Source organism: Calonectris borealis, chromosome 1 (assembly GCF_964195595.1).
Source record: "Calonectris borealis chromosome 1, bCalBor7.hap1.2, whole genome shotgun sequence".
Lineage (NCBI taxonomy): Eukaryota > Metazoa > Chordata > Aves > Procellariiformes > Procellariidae > Calonectris > Calonectris borealis.
The window spans coordinates 201,952,389-201,974,115 of NC_134312.1; positions in this window are offsets into that span (position 1 = coordinate 201,952,389).

The window sequence follows — 21,727 nt, forward strand, 5'->3', positions numbered from 1 at the left end:
ACTTACTTGACAAGGACTTCTGGGGCATTCACGCATTCATGCCTCTAAAGCTTTCCAGGATCCTTACCAAACAGTAATGTCAGGCATCATTATTCACACAAATTGTTTTGAGTCAGATCTCTAATTCTGGGGGAGTCCATGCTTTGTCTTGCTGCAGTGCCAATGACAATGAAATTCACTTTCCAGTCACAAAATAAATATGCAGATTCTGAATTTACCAACCAACTTATTTATGTGCAAATAATAAGCTTCTCTTGATGATCACCCACTTGTTGGAAGTTACTGGCAGAGCTAGACTATAGGTTGCAGATGAACAGCACAGGTAGTATTATTTACACTGATGAAGACATTATTTGTTTGTATTTGTTTCTGGCATCTCCATTCAGCTCTTAAATACTGTGGATTCTGTTATCAGCAGAGCAATTTCCTTATCAAAAATAATCAGTCATTGACTGCAATCTGCTCTCACCCTTAACATTTATTCTATTCTTAATTACCATGTTGTCAGCTTCGTCCTTGTAGGATAAATTACATTGTCCCACATTATACTTATAGAACACTGAAATATTAAACTCCTGATAAACAAAGTCACGTGTCCAACAAGAAGAAAGTGAGGAGTAAGAGAGGGGAGGGAAGAGCCCCGACTAGCAAGCTCTCAAACCTTTCAGCTGTCTCTAGGCGCTAATGGTAAGTGCTTGCTGGCAGGGAGTGAGGAGGAGGAAGGGAGAAGAACAAGGTGAGGCACAGCAAAGAAGAACTTGTTCAGTCGATGTGAAGTATTTAAGACCTGAGCCCAGGTCCACTCAAATCAACTAAAAGGCTTCCCTGGAAAAGCATAAGTTTCGATTAAGCTCTTGGTTTCAGAGAAAATCAGCTTTTTATCAGCTCTTACAGCTGGTCTGATTCAGGAACGAGAAGGTCAAGTGACTTTCCAGAGATGACATGGTAATGGAGTGCCTCATTTCACTTTAAACCTAAAACTATTCTGATTGTCATATCTATCTACCTACCTAGGCATTTATAAAAATCCATCATTGTGGTATCTCAGCACTTACACAGTCACTTAAGCAGATGATCCTTTGAAAATCTGTTCTCCACCACAGCCTCATACTTGCTGACTGGAGAGGGAGCTATTCTTTTTCATCTTCCGCCTTCTGTCTCCAAGGACCTGAAAACAAACTTTTTTTTCCATTGCTATGGAGAAGAAAATCACACTATCCAGGCTTGTTAACTACTAGCTCCCTAGCTGTGCAAGACAAACATTGCTAATAAAAATATGTCTTATAATTCAAAAATAAATTGCTTTGCTAAATAGAAATACTAAATAGCAGCAGAGCACCTCCCTCTTTTTGCTAATAGATTTGATATCTCTTATTTCTTGACCCCTGGCTGAGGTCAGTAAAATAAATGAACATATAGTTATTCTGTCCAAATATGTTCTTTATTTGCAGCCACCTCAAACAACATTTTATATGTCTCCTACACCCAGCTGTTATGTCTCAAACCTGTGTCATCAGCTTTGGGAAGAAAAGGATATCCGGTCTAGTCTTTGGCAATATCTAGCTTTGTAATCTGACATAACCTTTGGCCATGCTTATTCTGTGGGAGGGTAATGCATATCTCAAAAAAAACTTGCTAGAAATCAGCATGCAAAAAGGGTTATGGAAAACACATAATAAATAAACTAAAGAAGACTTCATGTGAAACTCAAATAGCTCAGTGTGGAACCAGCCTGAGAAGAAAATTGTATGGTGGAGGTGGGATTCAGGAGGAATTTTTCTTCTAAAATATGACAAGCCACCTACAATCATTCACCACCTTATTATTAAAAAAGATAATAGAAATAACACACAGAAGACACATTCCATAGTCTTTTGATTGCAGTCATATCAAGAACCAAAAATAGACTACTGCCCTTTAGGTCTGTTGTATGTTTTAGTAAACTACATGCTCTGAATGTGACTAAGTGTGTTGTCTTTTAATTAATTCCAACTCTTTCTATATTTTTTACATCTCTTTTCTTCTGCTTGAATATCTTGACTTTGTCCTGGATATACCTGAGCGGGTTAGTTCAGGGCCAGACTTGCCTGAGTAAACTGCTGTCCTGCGGGAGCGAGGCAGCCGGCTGTAGGGAAGAGGCAGGGAAATGGGCAGGAGAAGCAGCTCGCTGCTCGCAGAGGGAACACATTGTTGGGGCTGGACGCACCTAGGCAGGGAGCTCCTTCAGCTGAGCTTTGTGGGCAGTCAGCAGGGCAGCAGTAACAGGGAGACAATTGCGATTCCAGCAGCAGCAGATAGCTCTGTTTGGATTTACAGAGACTGTCCTGGCTCTTACTCCCATCCTGTATGTTTTAGTTTTATCTTTTTTTTTCCAGGTTGCTGTGTATTCCATGAATATATATATATATATAAATGGATATACTCATGAAAATGCTCATGAATCATATATATAAATGTCCAATGCTACACCATACTGTATAGATGCATAATTGGAAGATATGACACCCAAAACAGCATTTTTGTGTTCTGCAGCTTGCTTTCCTGTTCACACAGGTTTATTTTCTCTCTCTCAAGTTCAAAGTATGCTATTCGAATAGCCCAGAAAAGAAAAGACGTGTCACTGAGTATGTGCTTTGTTCAGCTTTGTGATTATCTGATTTCTATCTGCCACAGTTCATGCTAGTTAAGCCAAACAAAGACCTACTGTACCTTGACAGCGGGACCATCTGGAGTTCATTCTTGTAATTATTTTCGAACACACACAGTCCTCCTGTGGCAAATAGGTATTTTAAGGCATCACAGGACATGTTCATTAGTTTATTGTGAAACAAATGTTGAGTTTCGTATCATTCTGAAAATGATATTTTTGTCATCATAAGTAATCAATCCTGATATAGAAAAAGTGTGAATGTGTGTGTGCATGTGTGCGTGCATGTGTGTGTGTGGTATGCATACATAATTACATGGCTGCTCACCTGCAAGCTGGGAATTACAGATGACAGTCAGGGAAGATTGATTTTTCATCCTAATAGCTTAGCGAGTGTCTTTTTAATTGCAACTGTTTTGCCAATTCTTTGCAGGAATTGCATCTGGTAAAGGGAATTAAAGGCATTCCAACTGTGAAAGGAATTGCAGTGCAAATGCAGATTTATTTGCATCTAGATACATATTCTGATTTCATATTTTATAGGTGAGCAGAGAACATAGTGCTGTGGTTTTTATGGGGATGCACAGTGAACTGATATTGCCCAGGCAGAATTTGGAAATTGATGTACCAGATGTTATCGTATGCTTTTCTCACTGACACTCAGGAAATGTAGGCTTGCTGGGTCTGATTTCCAAAAGTAACTAAGCAACTTAGAAGTCCATGATCAAAAGGGCATTAAAAAACAGATTTGCAAAGGAACTGAGATAGCTGGTGGGATTTACAAAGCCTGGAGATGAGTTAGGAACCCAGTTCACTGTTGCTTTTCAATATCTTGCCAAATTGTCCATTTAGTTGATCTCCAGTAAGTGACTATCTGCATATTTAGATGCTTGAATATCTTTGAAAATCTGGCCCTATAGAAAACATCATCAAGACTTCAGTACATTGGAATGAGAAAATAGTTACTCTCTCCTTAGGAGTTTTTGATAATTATCTGCCCTCTGTCATCCTTATTTATTAGTTAATGAAGGACTACCCCTAGGGACTGGACAGGTGGAATTCATTTCAATTGGTGTTAGACGTTTCCATTGTAGGTTTCATCAGCAGGGTTAGTCCCCACTCCGAAGGAAAGTAAAAAGCACTAGCAGGACATGTTTTATTTGACCTGTATTTAAGGTGATATGAAGTGAATCATGCTTAGAGGTGCTTCTTTCTCTCCAGTTCTTTATCAACAAAATCAAGAGAACAGTTCAGATAGAATCATAGAATCATAGAATCATACAGGTTGGAAAAGACCTCTAAGATCATCGTGTCCAACCGTCAACCCAACACACCATGCCCACTACACCATGTCCCTAAGGGCCTCATCTACACTTTTAAATACCTCCAGGGATGGTGACTCAACCACTTCCCTGGGCAGCCTGTTCCAAGGCCTGAGAACTCTTTCAGTAAAGAAATTTCTCCTAATGTCCAGTCTAAACCTCCCTTGGTGCAACTTGAGGCCATTTCCTCTTGTCCTATCGCTAGTTACTTGGGAGAAGAGACCAACACCCACCTCACTACAACCTCCTTTCAGGTAGTTGTAGAGCACAATGAGGTCTCCCCTCAGCCTCCTCTTCTCCAGGCTAAACAACCCCAGTTCCCTCAGCCGCTCCTCATAAGACTTGTGCTCCAGGCCCTTCACCAGCTTCGTTGCCCTCCTCTGGACACGCTCCAGCACCTCCATGTCCTTCTTGTAGTGAGGGGCCCAAAACTGAACACAGTATTCGAGGTGCGGCCTCACCAGTGCCGAGTACAGGGGCACGATCACCTCCCTACTCCTGCTGGCCACACTATTTCTGATACAGGCCAGGATGCCATTGGCCTTCTTGGCCACCTGAAATGTAGATGTCTAGATTAAAGATACAACATCGGGAGAAGCACAACCAGCAGATCCAGGGAAATTATTATTATTCCCCTCTACATGGCAATGGAATACTGAGTCCAGTTCAAGAGGGATGAGGAGAAACTGGAAAGATTCCAGAAAGGTGCTACCAAAACGGTCAAGGACTTAGAGTGGATGAATCCCAAGGGGACATTGTGGGAGATGACCTTATTTAGCCTGGGGAAGAGAAGGCTAAGGAGAGATACCATGGCACCTGACAACTATTCAAAATGCAGTTGTAAAGATGACGGCACTGAACTCTTCTCTCTAGTGGCTGATGAGGTAACAAGGGACAACAGCCACAAACTGCAGTGTGGGAGGTTCAGACTGGACTTTAGCAAAGCACTTTTCAGTGGAGGAACTTTTCAGAAGAGGAACAAGGCGTCCAGAGGGGGGATAAAAATCTCCATTCTTGGGGGCATTCAAGACTTGGTTAGACAGAGCCCTGGCTGACCTGGCCTGGTGATGAGTTAGTCCCACTTTGGTGGAAGGATGGCTTAGAGACTTCCAGGTCTTGCCACCAACATTTCTATAGTAGATAGCCTTCTCAGAAGAGTAAGGGAACAAAATCCTACCCTACGTCAGTCTGAGAAACAGTCTGAATTTGGTGGTGTTTGCAACTTTTCTCAAATGCTTATACTAATTTTGTCCCTGGGTCTTTATTTACTCTTGACAATTCACACTTGATCATTTGCATTTTTCAATCCCCTTGCACCCAGAGGAATATTCTTCTTTCAACCCACCAATGATCTGAAACTGATGTGAAGAAACTAGAGATTCCCACAAGAAATTGATATTCAGTTTTCGCTTGCAATGACCAGAAATGCAGGGGTGGCTTTTACCTTAGGGACAGTTTGGCCCATCTCCAACAGAACTTTATAAACCTCACTGGCATCTTTCTTTATCCTTCTATTTTAACTGTGGTATGCAGTGGTAGCATAATGCAATGGGAACCAGTGCTCAGCTGGAGCTGACATATGGGAACTTGTTAAAACATGTAACAACTTTCCATAGATTTTTTTTAACTAACACTGAGAAGTGGGAAGTAGTTCGTATCTAGTTGCACACTTGTATGGTGGACCTCAGTATTTTGCCAGCTGTCCCCAGCTTTGTGGAGATGGGCATATGTCAGCTTGGGCTGAGAGTGATAAGTAATGTGCAGGAGAAAGATTAAAAGGTCATTTACAAGGTAATGGTAATTTTTCTGCTTTCTGAACTATAATAACTAAATATTTTAATCTTGTTAGTATTGACTTGACCTGCACCGTTCTTGTTTTGCATTATATTGTTTTCTTAAACCTCCCTTGTGTTATACACATGCATACACACATAAAAGCCTACTATGAAATTTTACGTTGAGATTCCCACTAGTCAAAATGCATTAGAGCTGCCACCAGAGAAATGTGAAAACCAGATTCCTTTTTCAACTGATCAAGATCCAGAAATAAAATGTCTTCAAACACTGGGGATATATTTGCAAAGATTGAGCTTGTAAACTTTGTTACAGACACTTAAATAAATGTAAAAGTCTGAAACCTTTCTCTTCACTACCATGAGTAGCCATGCAAAGTCTGACTTCTTTTAAGTCAGTAATTGAAATGAGGTGTGTGTATGAAAGCTGGGTAGAAATATCACACTGAAAAGAAGATGAACAGCTAAAATGGAAGCTGCCTCAGATCTAAATATTTCATTTCTACTCATGAGGATAGCTTTAGTGCTCATCATTTAAAGTTATTCCATCTCTGAGGTCATGGTAATTTTGGAAGTGCAGGAGCTCAGGAGCTTTCTGCTCATGTTTTAAAAGAAAGTGTCTTTGTGAAAGAGAAGGATCAAGCTAAAACAAGCCCTGTAGCAAAGGCTGGGCTGAGAACAGTGGGTGGAGTGAAATCACGAGAGGGGAAAGACTAAGCACAAAAGGTAATATCACTGTCTTACAGCTGTTCTTTTCCTTGACTCTATTTTCCACAATTTTACTAATTCACTTGAACTAAACAAATACGATGTTCAGAAACGGATTCACTGGGAATCTCCAGGGTCTATAGCCCCATTCCAGCGAATGCTGCTTTGTGCAGCAATCTGGCAGTCACACATTGGAGCCGAAGGCGAGCAGCCTTCCCTTCCACAACTCCCACCAGTCCCCATACCCTTATTTGAGCCATGCTTTTGGGAAATATGAGTGAATACTATGGTTTTATATACTTTGTGGACATATGAAAGGCTACAATGTCTTAGAGAGTGGCAAAAAATAAGGACCCTTGAATGTGGTGCACAAACCACTGCTGAATGACATAGTTTGAGGGATGAATTCATAACACAAATACCTTAAGACTCCAACTACAAGTGGAAACAGACACAAGTTTCCAAAAGACCATTTGCAGCTTGTTTCAACTGAAATATGGAGAGTGGAGTAAATCTTTCTAACCCTGCCATTCTGTCCCTCTGGTGAAAAGATTTACTCAGTCTCAGGGCAGTTAATTTGTCATCCAAAGTCCCTGTCTATTTTAATTCTTATGGGCTGAAGATTCTTGTGATCAGCAGAGCCACAATTTTGGAACACCATGTTTACAGGGAAAACCGCTGTTTACCATGCTCAAGATTGTGATGCCATCTACTATTTCAGGGTATGTAGAAAACCATGCAACTTCATCATTGGAAATATTTTCTGGTTTTGTTTTGTTGTTGTGTTATGACAGCACAGTAGCATGAATGGGACAGAGATCCCAGTATGACTGGGAAAATATCTTCTAAGAGGCAGGACTCCCAACCTGGTATTCAGGTAAATATCCAGGTATACATGGCATGATAAAATACTGGGTGCAGTTTTTAGATATGGTACCAGAAGCAGACTTGCTTCTCTAGTGTTGGAGCAAACTAGCCCTGATGAGAGCAGAGGTCTATTCTCTGGAGAAAAAGGACACAGTCCCCAGCCGTGCTACTTCCCAACCCCACCGTGGTCCTGCAGAGCCAGTGTGAATGACTCACTCTCATCTTGCAGCTGGGGAGCAACGCAGGTGTAAATCCCGGCTCCACTGAACTCACTGGCAGGTTGAGGGGGGGATTTTTAATTGACATCAGTACATTCAGAATTTCACACCATCTAATTTTCAGACACTTCTGGTTACAAAGGCAGAACTCAGCCCTGCTGTAAACAGAGGCAAGTCACATAGACAAAATGGAAATCAGCGAAGTCATGTTCATCTGCACAAGTTCTGAATTTTGCTTTAGGATTTTCCCAGTTCCAAAAAACATAATGACTAGGGAGTTTGTGAATTTTATCTTCCGTGAAGCAGATACTAATATGTAGCCTGAATTAATCCATAAAACAATTATACCTTTACTTCTGAAAACACCATGCATAAGTGTGTGTATGTGAGAGAATGTATGAGCGTATACCTCCACCAGCTAGATATACTATATTTAGCAGCCTGCCACCCAGAAAAATCAATTTGTATGCAATGACCACCTCCTATCTCCTAAATTCATGAAAGTTCTGGGACTGAGGATTCATATTGATTTTTTTATACTATTTTAGGTTTTATTCCTAGGAATTGATTTCAGCAGTCATTTAGTACTTTATATCAGTAAAGCTGAATAAAATCTACAGAAGCAGTCCTTCTTTAACACAAATTAGCTCTAATATTTCTCCTTGATTAAGTATGACAGATATGCAGTTTTACTGTTTGCCATCATGCAAGGGAGAAATCTATTAGAGGCTTTATGAATTACAAGAAATGAGAAAATGCCATTAATTCCTGGACTCCTAGATGATTAATACATGAAGTTTTGCACCGAATCAAATGAAATGGTGAAAAGTTGCATCTCGTATAACTCTGGTCGTGGTGTTATGGTTGAAAAATGCGCACTGCAACATGCTGTGGTACCCTGCAGTACGTATGGACAGCATGGGGGTCAGCGACAAACACCTCTGCTCTGTATCAAGGACATCTCCTGAATTTGTACTCCCAAAGTACAGATATTTACAAGGGACACTAAAACTGAAGAAATGGCAGGTACTCTGAATGAACCAGAAGAGGAACTTGAGCAAACATGAACAATATCCTTTCTGATAAGAACTACTGCAACCCAGTGGAGGTATTTACCCTAGCTCATCAAGATAATGCCTCTGAATTTCCAAAGGGATTCAGAATTCAGTATTAGAATCTGAAGCCTAATGATTGCAGCTCTGATCTAAAACCAAAATTGAGGTTTTATTAATGCTTCTAAGGAGATTAAAGGAGACCTGTTAGTGGATGCTTGTGAGTTTCTGAAAATGAGGTGATTTTGGGGTGCTTCAGGCTACACTAACGAAAAGTAAGCAATGCTTACAAAAAGTTTAAGTCCGTAGGAGAATATGAACACCTAGTGAGAGCCTAGCTGCATTTCTCTATGTAAAATAAAAAAAAATTAAAATCCACTTAGTTGGTGTGTCATTCTGAGGCCACAAAGGATGGAATTAATCTGGTATACATAGATAGCTGTAGTGTAGAAATCTCCACCTCAGCTAGTTACACTGAACTCTTTCTGTAGTTTTTGAAGGAGCAATTCTTCATGGAGAAATCTAAGCATGAGTTGCTCCAGACAATCCTATATCCCTCCGTTGACTATAAAGTGTACATCGGGTAGCTAGTTCAGATGGAGACACCTGAAGTCTAGTGAGATAGATCCCTCCTGTAAGATCTGCAAGTGCCTTATAATTATCACCGCATTTCTCTAAACCCCTGAAAGTCCATTACTGCCATACGCAGAAATTTTTCAGTTCTGTTAGTGCTAGACATTGAGTACTTTTAATCCTGGACTGAAATCATGCTAGGTATGCAGTTCAATAGAGAATTTAGTTCAACTCGAATTTAGATAACTACATGTGCACCATTATAGACAACAGACACCTAGCCAGTAGCAGAGCCCAGAGAATGACTCAGTCATCCCCCAGAAAGAAGAGGTAGAGTGGTCGTCTACATATAGGTATTGAGCATCTTCTTAAGCACTAGGGAGTACCCATCTGACCTCCAGCTGCCACTCCTGAAAGGCAAGGCCTCCCTGATGTCCTGTATCTTATCTGCCAGCCCTGTGCAGATGTCTTGGATACCCCAGGGCATCACAAGTGGATTAGCCACTACTGTTTAAGTAAATGAATCCCACGCTCAGATGTCCAGGGTGAACTGAACTGTGTGCTGTACAGGATAACTAACTAACCTGTGAGAATGATGTCAGTCATTTAACTTTCTCTTGATCTTTTGAGGTCTTAAATTAAGATACTGTCACAAAGGGGGGTATCATCCACTGCTTAGGCTTCATTTATCCATTCTACCTCCTCTGGTTTCATGCTGCCTTTGTGCACACATAATTCTTCCCAGGCTGGAGTAAACCAGGAACAACATTTAATTGCTTCAATAAGGATGGACCAAGTCATTGGTAACTGGCTGAGCTCCTCTGAGTAAGCACAGTAGGAAGCTGCTGCCCTCCCAGTTAGGACTGGCACCTGTGTTTATCAGAGATGTCATTAACCATTTGAACAGCTTCCTAAGAGATGCAGTGATCCACTGTCATTTCTGACGCTTCAAGCACAGGCTGAAGGACCTTTTTTCTTAAAAATGTGCCTAGCTCAACAAGACACGAAGGGCTTGATGTGGGAATTATTAGATGGCATTCAGTGTGTCGTGCAGGAGGTCAGACTAGATAATCGTAATGGCTCCATCTGACCGTAACAGCCTCCGAAATCTATGAGCAGCTCATGGGTAAGAATCAGGTTAAAACATACAGATGGCTATGAGCAGAAGTTACTGTCTGACCTTCAGTTCTGTGTGAGCCATGCATCAGAGTTATGGCATAATTCATCATAGTACAAGACTAAAAGATTTGGGTGGGACAAGACACCGTGTCTTGATTAAACCAGCAGAAAAGCCATAAATTGCCTGCTTCCCTCTAAAACAGAAACTGTTTTTTTTTTTTCTTTTTTTGGCCCAGGTCTGCTAGTAAATATACTGCAGCAGATGCAAAAACTATTTCCCTTTTTCTTACTTCCTGTTTCATTACAGGTGAGAAACTGGGAGCACTGGAATCCAATACCATCTGCCCAAAGGCAACACTTTACTCAGCTACTGAATGAAATGTCACCTCACATCAGCTCACATATCAACTTCAGCTGAAAGAAAACTCCTTCACTGAGAAGCTGTTCATACATTTCCCCAAGTATTCAAGTTTTATCTTTCCTGAGAAAGTTTTTAGTGGTGCAAAATGCATTGTATTCATAAGAGTCAGTCTATGAAATTACACTGATAGGCCAAACTGGTTTCCACATAACCCAATCCTCCTCCTCATGATTATTCCCATTAATCTTGTTACAGTCCCTAAGAGCAATGAATCAGGAGCTTACAGTGCCAGGTGCTGTACAAACACAGGACGTAAAGATATCTCCAAGGCACTCAGAACGAGCAACAAGAGTCAATGGAGGAAGCAAAAAAGTATTGGTAAATAGGAAGAAGAGTTGATCATGGCTGTGACCAGGTAGTTGGAGCACATCAGAAGCCAGTGTGAAGTCATTGTGGGCCTAACGGGAAAGAAGAGATTATGAAGCGTAAGAGAGGGATGCTGGAGGCACGCTACTTCATTACACCATGATTGCCCCCAAACGCAAAGGACAGCAAGGATAAATATATGAAAACACATACTTGAAAGGTATCCAGGTGAGGAAAGGCAGGCAGCAGGCGAAGGTGGTAACTGAGATGGGATGCAGAACTGATCTTTCAATGCAAGGGTGAAAGTAGTCCATTAAAGTCAGAAAAGAAGGTAAGTAGGCTGGGTTTGCTGTAGTCTGTCAAGGATTTAAAAAGGAGAATGCCGTGGTAAATTATAGGAAAATGATCTCTTTTTTAGCTCCATGGTGACTAGATGCTGGCAGGGCAAGACAGTATTTAGCAGGCCACAGGAGATGGTGGAGAAAAAAGATGGAAATTGCCCGAAGGAGAGTTTCAGTTACCCAGAAACCTTCACACAACTAAATGAAACGTTGCTGCATCCAAATATTATTTTCCATTGATCCATTCCTAAACCCTAAAACTTCTGTTTCTTCTGTTTATAGTTATGCTGGGAGCACGCAACAGGCGCTCACAGAAATATCTTGAGCAGCCCTGTGTCACAGGCGCAGGCTGAACCCTCACCCGTTACTCTGCCCCGTAAGTTTTACAAGGGGGAGAAGTTCTGCCTGAAACAACCTTGTTCTTGATCCCTCTCCTGCTGTGAAGTATCCTGTCCCTTCCCAGAGAGGTAAATCACAGCAAAGAGTATATTTGTGTGTATATGTGCTAAAGGCTGAGCTAATTCTTTGCCATGGATGAGAGGATCTCTGAAGACAGAGTTTGCCTCTGTCTCCCAAAGCTGGCCCAGAGCAAATGAAGATCTGACCTGTTGCTCTCACCTTGTGCAATTTCATGCACTTCTCTTGGGATTAAATCTTTTGCATTCAGCATAGCTTCTTACTGTCTCCTCCATTGCTCCCTGGTTTGCTCCTCACTTTATTTTAGATTCATTTTACCAATGGATTTTGACTTTCTCAAGTTTATTTTGTCATAGCATAATGTCTTCTTTCTTCCAGGCTGCCTTCCAAACACTGCTTGTTGAAATTGGCTCCTAAATTTTAATTAAAGGAATCTTTTGTTTGGCCCATAAATTAAAATGTTCTGAGTTCTTTTTTCTGTCCACTTCAAGGCATCAAGCCAAACATAAAATACTGAAAACTGTCCAGACATAACCTTCGCTCTTTCCTCTGTGCTCGAGTTCTTCCCCCAAGAGACAGTGTTACTGCCAGCAACGTCCCCACCACAGTCCTGTGACCTCCTATTGGAAATATTCTCTCCAGAATGACTGACCTCATGGTAGGGCAGTCACATCAATGAGAGCACATCAGCACAGTAACTGAGTGACAACGTGGGCTTCGTTGTCTTGCTCTTGAACTCCTGGACAGAAAGACAGGAGTGGGTGTGCACTGTCATGCACTTTTATTGGTTGAGTTGAAGTTGTGTTAAACATTTGGTCCTGCTCACAAGGGATTAGACACTAGAATAAATCAGCTTCCTGGTTTTTAAAAACTTTGTAGGCACCGTGATTTGAAAGAAAAAAGGGACAAATAATAGCAACAAAAACACCTCCCATCCTCTTTCCATCTCTCTAGTTTGGGCATCTTTAACTGTGTGAAAGAGACTCTGAAAGGAAGGTATAAACAGCTAAAAGATCAAAGCACATCCAGAGGCAGGATAGCTGTGGTTAATGAGCTACCCAGCTGAGCACAGGGACTCACCACCTCCATACGACACCTCAGCGCATTTGCTGGCTGCACAGGCACCACCTCGGGGTGAGAAGAGTTGGTCTCTGCAGCCCCAGGGCACATCCTTGATGGTGCTGAGTTGCACTATTTCACTTCCCTGTTTGCTTCTGGAGCGTTTTATATCTTCCCACGATGGGGTTTTTCTCATGAACACTTGAGCTGGTAGCGATGCCATCTCAACCACCCTACCTCTGCCTGCGGTGTCACCTTGTGTCCTTGCCTGGCTCTGCTCTACAGATGTCTCATGGCTCTTCCTGATGGCTGTGCAATGCCTGCAGCAGCCTGAGCTGCTGCTATGCAACCATGAGGGCTGTATCAAGTGCTGGGATTTGGGGATCTTGGGCGCAGGTTGTTGGCCCTGGGGCAGCGGGTGAGGAGGTGACAGCTGGGGTTGCAGACAGAGGTTTACATCCCCAGTTTTGCAAGCTGTATTCACAGCAATAAAGACAAAGACAAAGAAGTGAACACAGTAGCGTGTGGCTGAATCAAAGCGCAGATCTTCCATATGAAAGAGCAATACTTACTATTTATTTTAGCAAATAACAGTTTAGATCCTGACATAAAGAGGTTAATAGGATCTGCTAATGGACAAAGTTTCGAGCATCCTCAACCCACATTTTCATCAAACCCAAGCCATTATCCCTTCTCCTTGCTCCCTTTTTTCTCTGGTTTTAAAGTTCTGTTATTTAATACAGAATGTCAGATCCCCTACTAGCACTGTAAACTTCAATGACACTGCAATAGAAAGCAGTCTGGCCCAGTTTATAGAGTATGAACATGGTTTGGCAGTCAATGCCAACTGAGCAAATTTTAATGTTTTGTGGGATAAGCCACAACACAGACCAGGGAAGGACTTCAAGAGGAGGAGAGGGATGGTTGCAGTGAACAGTGGTGTGTGTCACAGTGCTTGACTGTGTGCGGTCCCACCAGGTTTATCTATGTGCTTCAGTGAAGAAGCACAACTGGTTCCCAAAGGTATAGCTGAGCTAAGATTGTCTCTGGAGCTTCACCTCCAAACCATGAAGGCTGGGGTGCCACTTCATTCACTGCCAGAACTGCATCTTCTGCCAACCCCATGAAAACAGGTCCAGGGTAGGATTTAACAGGATTGGGTAGGGTTTAAAACCTTTGAAAAACCTGAGTGCCTTTGGTCCTACTAGACTTGTTGGAGTGACAATGATGAAGGTACCTATTGAGATGAAGACAATGTGGCACAATGTGATTTTAATTTTCGAGGAGCTTCAGAAAACGCAGCATAATAAATTACATACATAATTTGTGTCTACTGAATGAGACCAGGTCCTTGCAGCAAAAAAGTATGTGATCAGATGAAGTGTCACAATGCCCATACAGAACGGGAGTGAAATAAAGCTGCACACTTTAAATTTGGGTATTTCAATGCTTTGCAACCTCCTGATTATTCATATCTTCATAACATTCCTGCTGGGGGTGTGCAGTGCTGGGGAGCCTGCTGTCTGTGCTACCATTCATGCTAGCTCCTGTTGGTACAAGGGCCTGTGAGACAGGGGCAGAGTCTTCAGGACTGCGAGGATCAGTGATCCCTCAGGGCTCAGGCAGCGGAGTGCTCCTCTTAGCACTTCTTTCTGAGTGCTCTGGTGTAAAAATGCAAAGACCTGTGGGCGCGCTTCTCATACCGCACACCTTGTCTCCACATCCAGCTGTAGCTGCTGAAGAGGTGAGGAGGGGGAAAGCCTTTTCTCCCTCTTGGAGAAGCAAGTGTGCCAGGATGTGCCGATGGGAGCACTACGGCTATTCTAAAACTGTCCACCAAGTTTCAGTGAAGTCCATGAGCAGGGATGAGTCACACCTAACCACACATCAGACCTTGCAATTAATTCACTCCTTATCAATCTTAGTGTGACATTATAACTTAGCATGCTGGAAATGCTACCTCACAAGAAAGTTTTCAGCCTATTAGTCACTGGTCTGTGTAAAGGTCAGCAGATGCCAATTGAATTTTGCCCAGCGTTCCCCTTCTCCATGCAGTATTATCCTAGGCCAGGATAAAGAAGCTACCATTCCCACAAGCCTCAATGGCAGATATTTGCTATAGTGTTCACAAGAATTCATAGAATCACAGAATCATAAAGGTTGGAAAAGATCTCTAAGATCATCAAGTCCAACCGTCAACCCAACACCACCATGCCCACTATACCATGTCCCTAAGCGCCACATCTACACGTCTTTTAAATACTTCCAGGGATGGTGACCCAACCACTTCCCTGGGCAGCCTGTTCCAAGGCCTGACCACTCTTTCAGTAAAGAGGTTTTTCCTAATGTCCAATCCAAACCTCCCTTGGCACAAGGTGAGGCCATTGTACAGCTATTTCTACATCCCTTTATAAGGAACACTTTTTTTCCTCCAGGAGACTCTTCTGTACCAGGTTCTGCCTAGGACTGGATGGAACCAAAGGAAACAAAGGGCAGCAGAAGTACAGTGTTTATACAAGCATAGTAATGTCCATTGAAAGGAATAATTTGAATTGCTGTAAAATAAAATGTGTGTAATAAAATGCTGTGAGTGTGTATATACACACACACACATACATATATGGACACATATAAAATCACAGAATCATTGAGGCTGGAAGGGACCTTTGGAGTTTGACTAGTCCAACCCCACTGCTCACAGCATGGTCACCTAGAGCAGGTTGCTCAGGAGATGGTCCATCCAGGTTTTGAATATCTCCAAGGATGGAAACTCCACCACCTCTCTGGGTAACCTGTTCATGCATTCAACCACCCTCCCAAGAAAGAATTTATGCTTAAATGGAATTTCTTGTATTTCAGTTTGTACCCATTGCCTCTTGACCTGTCACTGGGCACCACTGAGAATTCTGGCTCCGTCTTCTTTACTGCCTTCCATCAGGTATTTATGTGTATTGATAAGATCCCCCTGAGCTTTTTCTTCTCTAGGCTGAACAGTCCCAACTCTCTCAGACTCTACGCACACCAATCACTTACTAATTTTTGTGATGCTTCGCTGAACTCGCTCCAGTACGTCTCTCTTGTACTGGGGAGCCCAGCACTGAATCCAGCACTCCAGATATGCTTCACCAGAGCTGAGTACAGAGGCAGGATCACCTTCCTTGACTTGGTGGTGATGCTCTTCCTGGAGCAGTCCAATCATCTGGTCTATCAACCAGTTCTCCCAGTTTTGCATCAGCTGCAAATTTGCTGAGGTTCTGCTCTGTCTCATTGTACAGGTCATTAATGAGGATGTTAAACAATGTTGGCCCCAGTATCAACCCCTGGGGTACACAGCTAGTTACCGGCCTCCAGCTGGACTTCATGCTGCTGTTTGCAACTCTGAGCCCAGTTCAGCCAGTTTTCAGTGCCCTTCACTGTTCATTTATCTAGCCCACGCGTCATCAGTTTGTCAATGAGGATGTTATGGGAGAGAGCGTCAAAAGTCTTGTTAAAGTAAAAATAAACATCATCCACTGTTCTCTCCTCATCCACCGAGCAAGTCATGTCCCTGTAGAAGGCTATCAGGCCGGTCAAGCCTGATTTCCCCTTTGCAAATACATGCTGACTACCCCAATCACCTTCTTGTCCTTGATATATATACACACACACGCATATATATACACACACACATATACATATATATACATATATACGCACACATACATTAAACATAGCAATTCAAATTATTCCACACATATACATGGTCCAAATAATCCAAAAGCGCCTGTGCCTTAGGCATCATTGCAGAAAATTCTTTAAGAAAATTTGCTTACCCTAAAAAACAACAAAACAAACCAGCCAACAAGGTGTTAGCATGAGGAAAAAAGTATGCAAGCCGATGTGTCTAGGTAAATACAAAGTATGCCAGCATCCAGAATAGCATATTCTAGCTGTCCCATCTAAAGAAGACACCACATATGACCCATGGGCTAGGCTCAAAGGCTCGTGCCAGTAGAAGGATCCAGGCACAGGAGATGCTAGCTCTCCAGGGCAGGTTTTACTCTGACATCACTGGCAACAGCTTTGCACAAGCAGCATCCTGGATCAAACAGGCTTCCAGTCTGAGCTGCTATTTGCAATGTTATTAGTCTTTTCTTGGTTTCAAGATAATGAATTCCGTAGATGGTACAGCAGATGACACCAGCCTGCCTTTGCTCTGGTACACATGTGTGTGCTGATTAATATTTGTGCATCCCTTTGAAAACTGGAAGCGTTATACAACTGCAAAATAGACCCAGATTTTAATGCCCCAAGGTTCACTCAGAAGATACTGTAATCCTTATTTTGCAGTTCCCCAAATGCTTGAAAGGTTCCTTTGCTCTTTAGCTTTCACAGGCTTGGTGATTTCTCCAGGATTTTCCCTTGGCATCAACCTCCAGATGCTCTCTGAAGTCTGAGCACAGATCAGAGCACCTGAGCTGGTCACTCTGCTCAGCTGCATGTCTGCTGCTCTGGCACCCAATCTGCTTCCTTTGCTGAAACCCCACTGCTTCCTCACTTCCAAACTGCACGCAAAATGTCGTCCGTTTTAGTTATACTTATGCCTTTCTTTACAAATCATACAAGGATATGTAGGCTCAAAAGTTTCGTGCCTGTCATTTGTCATTGTCAGTATCAGAGCAGGCACTGTAACCTAGGAGTGTCCTGCTCACCATTCTGGTCTGCCCCTAAACCAAAAAACTACTCTAAGTCAGGTCGCCAGCCTGTGGTGATGAGGAAGGTCCAAGATCAAGCCGGGAAGTCAATCAGCAGGTCACCATTAAGTCCAGGAATAGCCAGGCACTTCCTTGGGGACAGGGACGGGCTAAGGCCAGACCAGGACATGGACATGTGGATGGGCAAGATTCGGTGAAGCCCATGGCCGGGCAAGGCAGGACTGTGGGAGCTGGAGTGCAGCCCTGCTGTGGCATCACTGGGGCAGGGACTGATGGCCCCGGGGAGTTGACATGGGGTCTTGGGCCCTGGGCAGGGTTGGGGGGGAGCCTGGGAAGGGGATCAGGGCCACTGAAACCTACTAGCTGACTCAGGGCCTTGACATACACTTCTCTAGACAATCCTGCTGTGCTCTGCTTTTGCTTTCCAAAATACCGTGATAATCATTTTATGGTAATAATTTTAATTAAGTCAATTAGGCAAAATTAGAGGAGTACCTTAAGTGGCAGGAGAAAATTATTTACCTTATTCTACTGCCTGAGGACTCCTAAATGCACAAGTAAGTAAATATGTTTAAATGCAGCTGACAGTGTTTGCAACAAGTGAAGACATGAGGAATGCTGATGAGTGCATAAATCATTTCATTTCCATTCAGTCATTCCAAGCGAAGGCAATGCTGCGAGTGAGCAATCTTCATTTTACAGACTTAGACCTTACCCTCATCAAAGACCAGCAGAGAAACGCGCTGCCTTATACCAGCCACCCAGTCTGCCTGTGAGTTTGCGGGAGCGGAGCAGAGCTCTGCTCAGCACTGGCTCGATGGGGCTGTAAAAGCCTGTTTGCACCTGGGAAAAGCACCCACGAGGCAGGTTTTGCATCAAGACAATTAGCCTGGTTGATTTGCTTGGGTTTTGCTCTGACTTAAAGCTGTGTCAAGGCTGTGTCAAGGTGAAGTTTTGGCAGTAATAACTCAACTGCCTATGCCCTTTGGAAAGCTTTGTTAAAGGCAAAAATGTGGAAATGGGAACTAGTACTCCCATCTGGCTTCAGGGAACCCAGCATGAAAAAGGTACATTGCCAAACTAGCTCCTGTCTTGAAATATTACAAAAGCCAAAACTGTTCTTTATGTCAGTAAACATTTTAGGGCTGGACCCAGGATGTCTGAAACACTATAATTAAGAAATCTGAAAATAATTCAAGTGGTCAAGAGGTAAAGGTGCTGTCTGCTTCAATCCTATCACTCTGTACATGAATTATCAGGGATGGTGATGGATCCTCCTTTATGGGCCATCACATGTCAGGACTGCGTTTCAAATGGAAGGAGTGAGGGGTGCCTTCCTCTCCTTTTCCCATCTACATCTGCATCTTCCCTGTTAAATTAAGTGTCAGTGGGAAATACTTAGAAAGGTTCTGTTTTCTCCAAGTGGAAGCAGGTCATTCTGTTAACGATCGGGTTGGAAAGGAGTACCACTTCCAGAGCACAGAGACAACTGACAGTGGTATGAGGAGGAAAACTGTGTCTATAAACATAAAAATATAAACTTTTGTGTGCCATATAATGTTATCAAAGCAAGTAAATAAAATTTGGTATTGCAGTATATAAAAAGTGAAGGTTTGAATCACTGTTATTAGAGTTGATGCACATTCCTTTAAGTCATTTTTGTTTCAAGAAGACACCAATCATGACTGTGTGCTCTAGTTACTGAATGTAAGAGAGCAAAATAAAAAAGTTCCCTGCAGTCTCTGAAACACATAGCACCAAATACACAAAAGGTGTATTTAGGTAAGGCAACGCTTCTCCAGGTGGGGATAGGTGGATCTCATCTGATCTGTAATGCAGCATTAAGGATCTGGGTATCCCAATCTAGCTTTACAGGACTCAAGGAACCCCCAAAACCCTTGGTGATGATCCAAGCATTGTTTGGGGTGTACATATGGAAGACAAGAGCTGAAGGAACACTGTTTTGAATGGGACACAGTCAGGAGTCCATAGACCACATCCTCAAAGATCTTTTTATGTGCTGAGTTTTCAAAATCACAACTCCTCTAAACCCACAGGCAGCGAAGGTTTGGAGAAGGCTCACACAGACAGGCCTGAGCCCTGACAATGCTCCAGAGCTCTCTGTCCTTGGGGGTTTTGAAGACCCCACTGGATGAAGCCCTGGGGAGCTTAGCCTGACCTCAAGCTGACCCTGCTGTGAGCAAGAGGTTGGACCAGAGACCTTCTGAGCTCCCATCCAACCTCAATTACTCTGTGATTCTGTGATTCTATGATGACCTCGGCTACATGGGGTACGGGAGGCCTGAGCATCTAACTGGGCATCTGACTATACTGCAGTATGTTTAGTAAAACAGACTAAATACCACAACCTCTCCCTGGGCTTTGTGCACTCTAGGTCCCTTACTATCTTGGTAGCCCCTTTATGGACCCTCTCAAATTTCTCCCCAACCATCTTGAAGTGGGGTGCCTGGAACTGGACACAGGTGTAGCCTCACCAGTGCTAAATAAATAGAAAGGAATGATAAACTTCCACAGTCTACTGACCATGATCCTCTTAATGTAGCTTAGTTTGCCTGATTAACCCTGTTGGCTCATACTCAGTCTGGCATCCACCATAACCCCCAGTCCATTTTAGTAGGAGAGCAACTCACTCAGCCAGTGCTCAGCCTGTGCTGAGACATGGGGTTATTTTGCCCACCAGCAGAACTTCGCACTTCTGCTGAATTTTGTAAAGTTTTTCTTGGCCTAATCACCAAGGCTTTTCTGGAGTGAACCTCTGCCATTGAGCACATCAACCACATACCTAATTTCGTACCAGCTGCAAACTTGCTAAGGGTGCAATTTTTTCACTGTCCTGTTTATACTGATATTATTAGATGATGTTATGTTATCATCCAGATCTCTGATGAAGTTATTGATCAATATGGGATTTGGTAATAGTCTCCCAGCTACTTCACTTTTTACTGTCCTCCCAAAAGGACACTGACCAACTGTTTACAACCCTTTTCACAGAAGTCTGACCAAGGTTACACTTTGTGCTGGGACATGCCCATACCAAATGCGAGAGCTGGAATGGGGGGACAGAGAATCTACCCTCCACAATGGACCTCAGCTATGTATCAGGTTGAAGCCACCACCTTTCTGTGTCTAGGAAAGTGCTTACAAGCTCCAGCCTGGACCGCTCAAGTTTGGATTGCTCAAGTCTAGACACTGAGGAGAAGGTTTCTCTTTGTCACAGTAAGTGAAAACCAACAAAAAGACCAAAACAAAATGCAACAATAAACCATAAGAGATCCAGCCCAGGTGCCCAGAGTGCTCCAACAACAGTGGGTGTGCTGTTTGGTTTAATTTAATATCTTTGACTACCTGGCAGTGTAGGTGGGAAATACCTTAATCACATGTGTAAAGGAGTCTGAACTGGGAGGTTATACAGCCATAATCATAAATATATAAGAGCAATGTAATAAGTATTCTAGCAGAATTTTTGAGATTAGGAATACAAATAGGAATTAAGGTGAGATTCAGTCTGGAAAAATACAAGCTGAATACAGCAAACCTGAGCTAAATAAAAGCATAGCAGTTACTGAGGGCTCAGTATCTAATAAAAGATAACAGATGGCCTAAGAGTATTTGAGTGACCTCAGGACAGTTGGATGGACCATCTCTCCTACCTGTATATAGCTGTGATCCTTTTTTCTCCTCACTTTATTTGTTCTTCCTGCCTCCTTCTCTCTCCAGCTGCTTTTTGTTGGAAAAATAGGAAGAACTATGCCTTAGCCAGCTAACATCACATCTTTTGCAAAACTGTTGTGAGCCTTGGACCAGAAAGGAAGCTAAAAGCAGTGGCTAACCAGTTCAACACTTGATGTTAGCATGAGGTGCAAGTAAAACAGGGTGCAGAACCTGTATTTCTCCAACATCAAAATTATAAAGAAACAGCATGAGAGAAGAAAGTTGCCTTCAGTCATGACTATCTTCTTCACTGCCCTTTTGTGTATGTTTGCCTTCTTTTGTCTTGAAGGAAGCAGGATATTACAGCAAAATCAGCTCATTTCAGTTAGCCTTTGGACTTTTCTCCAAAAAGTCTAGTAATTTATAGCCTTAATGCTGTCAAAAAGACTGTCAAATAAGGACATTTTTTCTTACAAAAGCTTCCTTGAGCTGAAGGTAAAAAAGGAACAATGTTTGAA